This window comes from Tursiops truncatus, chromosome 5 (genome assembly GCF_011762595.2).
Source record: "Tursiops truncatus isolate mTurTru1 chromosome 5, mTurTru1.mat.Y, whole genome shotgun sequence".
Taxonomy (NCBI): Eukaryota; Metazoa; Chordata; class Mammalia; order Artiodactyla; family Delphinidae; genus Tursiops; species Tursiops truncatus.
In genome coordinates, this window is record NC_047038.1 from 136,453,252 (window position 1) to 136,466,084 (window position 12,833).

General features: G+C 40.8%; 1 long non-coding RNA gene across 1 annotated transcript in view; it reads left to right on the forward strand.

Moving 5' to 3' along the window:
* Nucleotides 1-10,674, forward strand: part of LOC141278719 (uncharacterized) — a 37,804-nt gene extending 27,130 nt beyond the window's left edge. Inside the window, exons 2-3 of the long non-coding RNA XR_012331788.1 lie at nucleotides 8,806-8,839; nucleotides 10,466-10,674. This is a non-coding gene — a long non-coding RNA (uncharacterized lncRNA). The remainder of the gene's footprint in view (nucleotides 1-8,805; nucleotides 8,840-10,465) is intronic.
* The last annotated feature ends 2,159 nt before the right edge of the window (nucleotides 10,675-12,833 follow it).

Below are 12,833 nucleotides of genomic sequence, written 5' to 3' on the forward strand. Positions count from 1 at the left end.
CATGGAGAAGAGAGGACCTTTATGAAAGGATGATGCCAGGTTTAATTTGTTTGGTACCAATTCTGTAAAAAATAGAGTATTTGAATCCATAGGAAATTCCTATCTTTGGAGCTTCTGCTTGGGAACACGTTCATGAACAAAGTCCATGCAGTTCCGAGTTCCCTTTCGTTTTCTCTATCTTCCACACTCCTTTCTGTGGTCTTGTCCAATCCCCTGGCTTTAAATCTATCTCCGTGTGCTGATGACTCAGATGCCTACTTCCAGCCTTGGCTTTTCTTTAAACTTTGGACGCCTTCATACAACCACTTAGGAGACATTTTCCATTGGGTATCTAGACATAGCTTGTCAAACTATTCATTTCTTCACCTAGCCCACTATTTCTATGGATTTCCCTTTCCTCAAAGGGAGAAAAGCCTGTTCTACTGATCACTGGGGCCAAACAACTTGGGTTATTCTTTATTCCTTTTAATCTCATCCTTCCCATCCAATCCACCAGGAAGCCACACTGGCTTTTCCATCAAAATATACCCAGCGTCAAATCACTTCTCAGCCCTTGCCTCCTACTCCTCTTATCTCTCCTCAGAACTGTTTCAATAGCTTCCTAATGAGTTGTTGTTGGTTTCTTTTCTTCCTTTCATAGCAGTCAGATTTTTAGAAAAGTTTGAATTTTAAAACTTGAGTCCGACTCTGTCACTCGTCAGCTTCCAGCCTTGTAACTTCCTGTTTCATCCTGAGTAAAAGCCAGAGTTTTCACCATAGACCATGGACCCCTAGGTGCTACATGATCCCCTTCTCCATTCCTTGTTTTTTCTCAGAGTTGCTGGATGTGTTTCTACCTCAGAGCCTTTTCACTTGCTTTCCTTCTGCCTGCAATATTCTTTCTTCCAGTCGTGAATAGACTGACTTACCCCTTCCTTTGGGTTTCCACTCAGCAGGGTTTCCTCTGACTCTTGCACCCACTTGCACTATCGATATTACTTGACTTTAATCTCTTTTGAACAACTTTTTACCACCATCTGACATAATAGTCTGTATTTCTTCACTAAAATTAACTTCCGTGAGTCTGGATTTGCTTTGTTCTCCAATATAACTTCAGAGTCTAGAAGGGTGTATGGCGTATAGTAGGCAGCCAATAAATACTTGTTGATTTAAATTAACTATGTTGTTTTAATCTCATTAAAGTCTTATTTAATCTCAATAAAGTCTTATTGAATGCTAAGTGTATTCAAAAGATTGCTATAAGAACAAGAAGAAATAAATAGCTTTTTCTAGTTCTGTTTTACAACATGACAGATATGGACTTTCTTCCCAATAAAGACAATAGTGGTCTTAATTCAATCAACACTGTTCTTGTTGGCAAAGGAGAGCTTTCTGTGCAGAATGAAGAGGTAACATGACCTCTAAAAATTCCTTCCCCTGTCCCTCATAAACCAAAAAAGAAATGTATCTAAATCAACTATACTTCAATTTAAAAAAATGTATCAAAAAAACAAATTTTAGGATATGCCCAATTGAATTAAAATCTCCAATGGAAAACTGAGATAAAATGTTTTAAAATACTGAGAAGAGTCAATATATTCCTATATGTTTTTGCCTTTGTTTCCTATCAATATAAGATAATTAATGATTATTTTATCAAATGCATTACTTGAAATTAGGATCGTAAATAAACACCTTCATATAAGGAATGAGAAAGAGGAATAAACATATCAGCATATTATAAGGGCCAAGATAAATGTATTTTAATTTTTAAATATTTTATAGTCAAAATATTTGGATTTTGTCCCTCACTTCTCCTCAATGGGCAACTTCTGAGAAAAATCCAGGAATAAAATAACTGTGAGGCGTGAGGTCACAATAACCTGATTTAGTGCAGAAGGTGAGCAATCCAACAGAAGACATTTTTGGATGCTCCAAATTCTGTCTTTCAAATCAGAAAGATACTTTCCCTTTCAGGCACCTTCCTACGCATGCTGTGGTTTTGTTCCAGATGATGTAACCGTGGCAAGTGACCCATGGCTGCACCCAGGGTACAAATGACAGGGGGAGATTTACTATTAGAATGTAACGATTTGCCACATATGCGTGGAATTGAAGGTCCCAGACCGCTCTGATGTCCCATGTAAGATCTGTTGTTCTGAACGTAGAAAGTAGAAGAGTTAAGAGATTTTAAGAACATGTAGAATGAGGCTGATGACTTCCAGGGCCTGAGGACTTAGTCTCAGAAGTGAAGGAGCCTGAGGACCTGGATCCCAGGCTCAACAGCGTAATTTCCTAACGACTGCCTGGGTGGCCTCCCCTCCAAGCCTACGCAGCCTCATGTCAAAATGGGGACAATAACTGTTGTCTTGCTTAACTACAGGTTGTAGGGGATATTAAAAGGCATCATAAAATAGTTGGTACATGTTAAGAAGGGTTTGTACCTTTTTACATGGATGAGTTCACAGCAGACAGTATGGGAGCAGGATGGAGGAAACATCAGAATTCCAGGTCCAATGATAAAGCCAACACGTAACTGATCAGATGATATGTATGCAAAAGACAACATAGACACAAACTATTTCTAGTGCTGGAAGCAAGGCGATCCTGGCCAACTGAGGTCCTTTCAAGCCGGTCAAGAGCAGTTCATTTCAGAATGTGTTCTGTATAGAAAGGCTGTTGTCTTGGGCTGGGTTTCCCAAAAGCGGACCTTGAGATGTGGCTTCATGTACCCATCTGGAAAAATTCCCTAACAGCTGTTGAGGGTATGGGTAAGCAAGATGAAAGGGAAGGAGAGGGGCAAAGCTGTGTTGCCATCACAAGGGTAACTGTGCTGAAGCCCTCAGCAGAGGTTTGAGACCCTGTAGGTCACACCTGGGACTTGGGGGGCAGGGGAGTAAAAGCAGCGTTGTCAGAGTGCATCCAAAGAAGGCTGGGTGTTATGGTGCCCCCAGAGCTTTACCTGATCCTGGCACGTATTGCTGAGGAGATAGCAAAGCAGGGAATAACCTGTAAGTGCTCTCCTGGTTTCCAGTTCTGGCTCCACCATCCATCCCTGTGTGACCTTGGGCAAATTCCCCAAACTCTCTGGGCCTACCTGTTCTCGCTGTGCCACGGAGATGACTCTCCCTAATTGCTGTTTGTTTTGTGAAGACCTAGTGAGGGAAGGCATTACAAAAGAAAAAGAAGACTTAGAAGACTGTTAGGAAGTTTACATCTATTTCTATTGAATATTCAACACGTACAAATTATCTTCATTTTTCTGATTCTGCTTCTACCAAGAATCCTGGATATACATAGGCTTTTCGTGAGCATCTGCCAAGAGGAGGAAAAAGGGCTGGTGAAGGATGCAAAAGGCTTTGTCTCCTGCCAGTTATATTTCCGGCTGTAACTCAAACTTCGGTTTTATAGACCTACAGCAAAATAATAATAAAAAAAAGGTTGTTTAACATCTTCACTGCAGTCTACATCAAGGTAGGGTCTGGGGTCTGGAGGACGCTTTTCTTCTTGTTTGCACTAGAATGCACATCCCTGGAGAGAGTATTAAGTGGTGTCCAGGTGGGGTGCACGCTTGGGAAGCAGAGGGAGCCAAGCTCTAGTTTAGATGCTTCCACAAGTCTGGGGGTCAGAATCCTCATGGTGGGAGGGAAGGGATGGTGCTTTATTCCCGTCCCACTCACCCCATTGGTGTGTGTGTGGGGGACTCCTGCCCTGGACTTTCAGGGATGGCTGAACACACACCCCTGACATTGGACGGAGGAGACCAAAAGCAGTTTATGAGTCACTTGTACACACAGAGCAGGGAGCAGGGCCCCGCTCATCATGCAGAGCCCGTGGGACGCAGGCGTGCCCCATCCAGAAATGGAGCCCCTGCATCTGGGGAGAATGCGGACAGCGCGTTGAGTAATTCTGTGGGCTGGCGGGAGCTGAAGCCTGTTGCCCAGGGAGAAGCAGGAAGGCATCTGGTCCCTCTGATAAGGAGGATGTTTGGCGGGGCCTTATCAGCCCGGTCACAGCGGGAAGGGGAAGTGCGATTAAGCCCCACCAGGCCCTCGGGATTCCAGCAGTTGTCAGGGCAGCTCGCAATCTCTTTTTTTTTTCTTCCTTAAGGTTTGAAATTTTTATTTATTGAATTTAATGGATTCTGTATAACCAGTGTCACTGTTAGATGCTAGACAGGAGGGTTGCTGGTGCAGAAGGAGCGACTTTGAGGGAGTGTGTAACTAATGAGATAATTCTTATTCCGAAAATGACATGCATGACTGTTGTCTTAGTCTGGGCTGCCGTAAGGGACTGGGTAGCCTAGACAGTAGAGATTTCCTATATATATATAACTGGAGTAGAGTTGCTTTACAACATCGTGTTAGTTTCAGGGGTACAGCACAGTGATTCAGTTATATGTACACATACATGTCTATTCTTTTCCAGATTCTTTTCCATCATAGGTCATTACAAGGTATTGAGTCTAGTTCCCTGTGCTCTACAGTAGGTCCTTGCTGGTTATGTATTTTATTTTTATTTTTGTTGTCATTTTTTAACTTTTTATTTTATATTGGAGTATAGTTGATTTACAATGTGGTGTTAGTTTCAGGGGTACAGCAAAGTGATTCAGTTATAAATACACATATATCTATTATTTTTCAGATTCTTTTCCATTAGAGGTTCTTACAGATATTGAATATAGTTTCCTCTGCTATACAGTAGGTCCTTGTTGTTTATCTATTTTATATATATATACATATGTTAATCCCAAATTCCTAATTTATCCCTCCCCCCACCTTTCCCCTTTGGTAACCATAAGTTTGATTTATATGTCTGTGAGTCTGTTTCTGTTTTGTAGATAAGTTCATTTGTGTCACATTTTAGATTTCACATATAAGCGATATCATGTGGTATTTGTCTTTCTCTGTCTAATTTGCATCACTTAGTATGATCATCTCTAGGTCCATCCACGTTGCTGCAAATGGCATTATTTCATTCTTTTTCATGGCTGAGTAATATTCCATCGTGTGTGTGTGTGTGTGTGTGTGTGTGTGTGTGTGTGTGTGTGTGTGTGTGTATGTGTCTATATACCACTCGTTCTTTATCCATTCATCTAACATATGATCATTCTAAGTTAAGTTTGCTCATGTTGAAATACACTCACCACATTTTCTCTCTGATATGTTTTTCTGGGTCAGATTTTTTCATTTCTTTTTTTGTAACTTCTTTACAGATTACACAGCAGGGAGCAAATCTTTTAGAAGATGAATGACCTGACTTTTCTGTTAGGTATTTTCACAGAATTTCCTTTGAGTAAGATTTTATTCTTAAACAGATTTTTATCTTTCAAATATGTAGCTTTGACCTCGTTTTGGAGAATTATCTTTAAAAGAGATGTAGAGGACATATGTATGGACACCAAGGGGGGAAAGCAGGGGGTTGAGGGTGGGATGAGCTGGGAGATTGGGATTGACATATGTACACTAATATGTATAAAATAGATAACTAATAAGAACATGCTGTATAGCACAGAGAACTCTTCTCAGTACTCTGTAATGGCCTATATGGGAAAAGAAGCTAAAAGAGAGTGGATATATGTATATGTATAACTGATTCACTTTGCTGTACAGTAGAAATTAACACAACATTGTAAATCAACTATACCCCAATTAAAAAAAAAAAATGTTCTCCTTCCACAGAGTAATTGTGCTAGAAATGAATGATAAAAGAATACTTTGAAAATCCCCATATATTTGGACAGAAAAGTAAGAAATGTACCTTCTAGATAACCCATGGACCAAAGAGAAACCTTCTTACAGTCATTAGAAAATATTCTAACTTAAGACAATGGATAATTATGTATTAAAACATATTAAACCAACTAGAGCTGTGCTTGAGGGAAATCTATAGCTCTAAGTGCATATTTTAGAGAAGAAGAATGCTGCAAATTATTAATCTAAGTATACATCTCAAAAACTTAGAAAGATAAGGCAAATTAAGCCCATGAAAATAGAAGAAAATAATAAAGAGCAGAAGTTATGAAATAGAACAAATATGCACAATAGGGAGGATGAATAAAACTACAAGTTAATTCTTAGAAAAGACTAACAGAATTGATAAGTTTCTACTGAGACTGACAAGAGAAAAATGAGACATCACAGGTAACCAAAGTCAGGAATGATGAGAGATCTAACACTATCGATCCTACAGACATTCTAAACATCATAAAATGACACTATGAATAACTTTATGCCAATAAATTTGGAAGTGTAGATTAAATGGATAAATTCCCAGGAAAATACAAATTCTTAAAACTTACACAAAAGGAAGTACAAAAATCTGAATAGTTCTCCATCTATCTAGAAACAGAAATCAAACCTATAATTATGTCTTCACAGAGATTTTATAAATCATTTGAGGAATTATTCTAATCTCACACAAACTTTTCCAGAAAACAGAAAATATTTAAACTGTCCCATTCATTTTATGAAGCCAGAAACATGATGAGGACAGTACAAAAAAGGAATATCACAGGTCAACTCGCTCATGATGAAAAAATCTTACACTAATTTTTAGCAAATCCAGTGATTTATAAAAAAGCATAATGCCTATATTAAAGTTGGATTTATTCTAGGAAAGATGGTTGATTTAACAGTAAAAAAATCATCCAATATAATTCAACATACTATAAAATAAAGAAAACATGTTATGGATAGTTCAGCAGGTGCAAGAAAATCATCTTATATACTCAATATTCATTCATGATTGAAAAATGAACAAAAACATTTTTCTTTTTTTTTAATTTTACTTTATTTTTTTATACAGCAGGTTCTTATTAGTCATCAATTTTACACACATTAGTGTATACATGTCAATCCCAATCACCCAATTCATCACACTGCCACCACCCCCCCAGAAAACTTTTGGTAAACTAGAAATACAAAGGTCTAGCATTAATTTTATTAAGAGTTTCTCAAAAAACAAACAAAAACAAAACAAAACAAAACAAAAGACAACCTAAGCAAACATCATACAAAATGGTGAAATCTTGAAAGCTTTCCCATTAAGATCAGAATCAAGATAAGAATGACTGCTCTCAATGTTTCCAATTTAACATCTCAGACTTCAATACATTACAGGAGGACATAGCTAGTACAATAAGGAAATAAAATAAGTAAAAGGTATAAGGAAAGGAAAAGTAGGAACAAAATAGACATCATTTAGAAATCATCACTTTTCTTACACCAGTATTTATTTATTTTTAAAATAAATTTATTTATTTATTTTAAATTTGTTTTTGGCTGTGTTGGGTCTTTGCTGCTGTGCGTGGGCTCTCTCTAGTTGCAGCTAGCAGGGGCTGCTCTTCCTTGCGGTGCGTGGGCTTCTCATTGCAGTGGCTTCTCTTGTTGCCGAGCATGGGCTCTAGGTACATGGGCTTCAGTAGTTGTGCCACGTGGGCTCAGTAGTTGGGGCTCACGGGCTCTAGAGTGCAGGCTCGGTAGTTGTTGCGCACGGACTTAGTTGCTCTGCGGCATGTGGGGTCTTCCTAGACCAGGGCTCGAGCCCATGTCCCCTGCATTGGCAGGCAGATTCTTAACCACTGGGCCAAAAATCCAAAAGAATCTACAGAAAATTCTAATTAAGAGGTAAATTAGAAAGTTGCTAGATATAAAGTCAAGAAATCAATTTTATTTCAATTTACCAAAACAAAATCGTTGTTTTAAAAGTATCATCTATAACAGCAATAAAAAATATCAAATTCCTAGAAATAAATCTACGAAAGATGTACAAGATGTACAAGATGTCTCCTAGAAAGCTATAAAACGTCATTGAAAGAATGATGAATGGGAGATTGGGACTGACATATACACACTAATATGTATAAAATAGATAACGAATAAGAACCTGCTGTATAAAAATAAATAAATAAACAAATTAAATTAAAAAAAAGAGCATCACTATGATTTCCAAGAAATGCATCTGTGATTGCTTTGAAGTAAACAAGAAAGAGAATGCAGGGCAGAATAGGACTCTTGATTCTTAATGTCTTCAAAAATACTCAGAGAGAGGTGAGAGGGAGTGCACAGATCTAAAGTCAGAATAATGATTCTATGCATATTTATATAATTATTTCAAAAACCCTCTTGTAGAGCCTACTGTGTCTCTAGGCTATAGGTCGTGCCTTCAAAACATTGAATAGCAGATGGAGAGTAGGAAGAGATGGAAAAAGACGGTAGAAATTCTAAAGCACAGATGCTAGAGAAAGTTCAGGGGAGAGCCTTAGGAAAATGTGGCTTTCCTGGTGGTCTCTTTGTATTCTTTTACCTTTTAAAGTAAAAGTCTTCTTTACCTTTTCTGCCTAATTGCCAAGAGGCCTTTTCAAATTTATTTGCATCCTCAACATTTTTTTAAACTTCTCAGAAACCCACTAAGTGGTGAACTCTGTGGTGCATAGCTGACCCACAGTATAATTTAAAAACCCATTGCCTTAACCTTGATCTATTTTGGCCTGTCCTCCACCTCTTGTCTGAGGATGTGGTATTTGCTGTTTTGAGATCCCAACCTCTCGTCCGTCTCTTTGTGGCGATGGTACCCCATCTTGCTTTGGATGAATGGTTTCATTCTCGCCCTCCCCGTGCTGCACCCTCTCCTGCGCTTATGCTATGAGTCAATTACATTTGTGTAATACCCTTGAATGTCTGTTTTATCTGTACTACACTAGGTTATAAATTATACCCTAGAGGTAAGCCAACTCTTTTCGTCCCATTTGTACATTAAGCGTTAAACGCCTGGGAGGAAAGAGTTAAAGCAGATGGTCTGAGACCCTCTTACTCTCTTTTACAGGTGATGAAAGTGCTCCTAGGAGAAAGAAAAGGAGGTAGGTGACTGCTCTCTGATCTCCTGGTCAACCTGACCTCTGGGTCATAGGCTAATGTCATTTGCTAGGAAGAAAAGCCCTTGACTCTGAGCTGCTGTTAGTAGGACAGCCCTAGCTAAGGATTTCCTAGAAACGTAGAACCCAGGATCCGCAAGGTGTGGCCTCCTGAGTAATGTAGGCGATGCCACTCCCTGGAGTTATTTCATATTTAAAACGTTCCAGCTGTATGAGGAACCCCAAGAAACTCACGTGGAGAATTCATCTATTCTGAGCCAAAGTCTGGGGAGCTGCCATGGATGGCTCAGATGTCTCTCTGTTTTCTCTGAGCCTCGCTCTTGCCTGCATCTTTGGAATGATTTCATAAAGCTTGATATCAGATAAAAGCTCTGATTCCTGTGAGTCTGATTTGACAAGCAATTCCGTGAGTCAGGTCAATGACCTAAATTGTTAAAGAAAGATTTGACTGTACATCAGAGATGCCAGCAAACTCGGCCTACAAGGGAGTTCAGTCCAGGTCTCCCTTAGAGTCTCTAAAGGGTGAGTGCTGGGATGTGCTTCGCTTCTGTCTCAGAAGAGCCTGGCGGATTAATGTGTACGACTCTGTTTCTACCTTGTGAATGTATAATGTTGTGGAGCAGCCTGTTAAAACTGAGCACTCCTAGGGCCTCATTGTAGAATGAGGCGTAAAGATCACCAACAGAAGCACCATGGCGAGTATCACTATTTTCCAACATGATACGCTGGACCATCCATGCAAGACTTGAGAAAGAGGTGAAGAAACCTGGCTCGGGACCTCTGACCCTTCACTGATTCAGAGGACAGGACATCAATTCGGAAGATGTTGGAAGCCAAGTCTTTCTCTGGAGAACGCTGGGTGCTGTGAATTCCCACAGGGAAGGAAACACATCTCCCTCAAGACTAGTGGGAAGGTTCACAGAGACCAGTCAGAGTCTGGGGATCGACTGCACATGCCCGAGGCTGCAGAGGACTTAGAGGGAGGTTGGCTCAGTGGTCAGAAGCCACACCTCCATCCACACCAGAGAGTTTCTCTGGACCAGATGTAGCCCACGTGTAGAGAGAGAATGTGCTCGCCACCATTTCCACCTTCCAAAGGGTCGACTGGAGTGATGGGGCCAATACCTTTGGCTTTGGGTAGAGAAGCATATCTAGCAACTCAGAGGAAACCATGTTACTTGTGTCCTGGGAATCGCCTTCAAACTTTGGGTGGGAGTGGACTTGGGAAGAGCACAAGTTCTATCACACACAGAACCTGCTCTTCAGGTTCAAACACTTGCGATGCCGAGAAGAAATCAACACCAGCTCAGTGCCGGGCAAGCCCAATTTCCTGTCCCTTTAACCTTGCTCTTTACTAACCAAACTGTTCCCCGATCCTCGCATCTCCCTGCCCCTTCCACCCAGAACAGGATCGATCAGAAGCAACAGACACACTGGGGCCAAGGGTGGGGAGAAGCCAACCTAGAGGGAAAAGAAAAAGAAGTTCACTCAAACGTCCTTTCCTGCAGGCAGCTAGCGTGCAGGAGATAAATCCCGGGAAGGGGAGAATTCGAACCCTAAATTAAATTCTGAGTTTTAGAAAAATGGTATGGATCTTCCTCTATTAATTAGTGACGTGCAGCGGAAGCGCCACAGTGACTAGAAGTGTCCAGCGGATGTTTACACTCGGGGAGCCTGCCGAGTGTTCCTCCAGGATCACAGCCCTGAAAGTGGATCCAGGGGAGCTGTGCTGATGCTGGGAGAGGAGCTGTCTGACCCTAAAAGGGTTTTTGTCTGAATGTCACCAATCAAACACATCCTCGTCATATTCCTCTTTCCATAAGTTTTGGCAGCATCGCTGTGATAAGAGAAATGAAATGTAAGTGTAGCCATAGGGGTAGGGAGGGAGGTAGATGATACCTGCTGTGTCTGAAGGGCTCAAGGGCATGTCCCCATGGCGGGGGGGCTATGCAATGACGGACAGACGTGGGCTCTAAACATCTGGGTCCCGCGCCCCGTCGGGAGAGCTTCGAGGGTCGTCTGGGCCTCACAGCCCTGCTGGGGCCCACGGAGGCCTTTGCTGGGACTGCAGGGCACCCACCACAGGTGGGCTTTCACAGGTGTCGGTCACAAGGGCTCATCCTCATGTGCTCTTGCATCCTAACCTCTGCTCTCCATCCCAGGGCCAGACTCCCAGGAGCCCAGACCATGACCATGACCATCCTGATATTTAAGTCAAGCTCAGGAAACTCACAGAGAAGCAGCAGGTGTGTACTATTACTTGATCCTTAGATGTCTTGAATAACAATTTGATTTATTTTAAGGATAGCATTTATTTTCTTAAATGTTTTCAAATACAATTCTTTAAGTCACGGAAGAAGCACTTTTTATTATGTTGTCATAAATTAGTTTATGAGGAAGTATTGCAGAGGAAAACGAATACTGTGTCATGCGAAATGAAAACATTTTTACTTTCATTGCCTTAAAAATACATAATCATACCTAATCTCTTTCTGGGTATATACATTGTTTTGTTTCTTTTAGCCAGGGTCTTGTCTTCAACTCTGTCTGAAGTAAAGAAAACTGGGGAAAAAACTGGTTTACCCAAAGCCACTAATAAGAAAAATTAATAGAAAAATTGTCCTGGTAATTTTCTGAGGGTATATCAGTTAGAAATACTATTTGGTTGTTAGTAACAAAAAGCTGAAAATAGTGGCTTGTAAAAAGAAAAGCATACATAAATCTAATTAGATAGTTTTAATCATTTATAATTTATTAGTTCACCAGCTACAGTTTGTTCTAATTTGCATTCCTTACATATCTTTGTTCATTTCGGAGGATAAATTTTCTTCTGATGATAGTACATAGGTATCTTCCCAGAAGGACGCAAAACTAATAGACATCCACTCTTGCTTTCAAGATACAATAAGGCATTTCTCCTCATGTCTGTTGAATTTATTTTTTGGTTAAGTATTTTTCTGTTAAGTTAAACCATTTGATTTAACTTTTCATGAAGATGACAGAAAATTTCAAACTGATTGCGTGTTTGTAAATGTTTACCATTTCCAAGACATTTGCTGAGGTCTCCAAATAAGAGGCAAGGTAATGTTTTTCTGTGTTTTCCAGACTTGTGGCAAAGAGGGGAGGGGAGGTTGGACAGAAGGAGGAAAATAAAGAAGCACTCGAATAATCCTGAAGGAGAAAGACATTTAAAAGTTCTTTATTTTGTGTCCAGAGTTCACAATATACAAAAACAAGGAGCTTTTAAAAAAATAAGTTCTGATGCTTAGGAAAAGTAACATTTTATTTTCTAGTTAATTACGTTAATGACACATTTACTTTGTAGCCAAGAAGAATCACATCAACATCAGAGGAAACAGGGCTCTTTGAATAACAACAGCAGAACAGTAGAGTAACTCAGAGTTTCCCTGACAGAGGCCGAGAAGAGCCTTCGTGTTGAGTTTTATTGATCTCTGGAACAGTAGCTCCCCGAACTGAGGACCATAACGGAATTAAGGAAAGAGGTTTCCATCCTGGAGACCAGATGGTTGGAGGGCAGCCATCGTGAGTACAGAACGCGAGCCTGGCCGAGTGCTCTGCTTCTCCCTGGATTCCTGGCTCTTCCTGACTCTCAGCAGTTCATGAGTCATGACTGACCGTGTATCTGCACATCTGCAGGCCCTGCTTCGCAGAGGAATCTCTCCAGGGATCCCTGCTGCTTTCTTTCAAACACATCAAGGGGGAGCACACGTCAGACCCAGGAGCTACAGAAGCAGGGCCAGGGCAGCCCAGACTGCAGGGCTGTGCTTTCTCCCGCACAGCTAAGGGCCAGGGTCACCGGGGGCCTCCAGTCACCCCAGAATTGCATCACGAGCCCCCGGGATCTTGAGAGCTTCCTGGGACACAGAATGAATTATGCAAAGGACGGCAGGACTTGGGGTTGGCGCTGGGTTTCAGTCCCGGCTTCCAAGCTGTCGTGTTGGGCAAGTCACCTAAATCC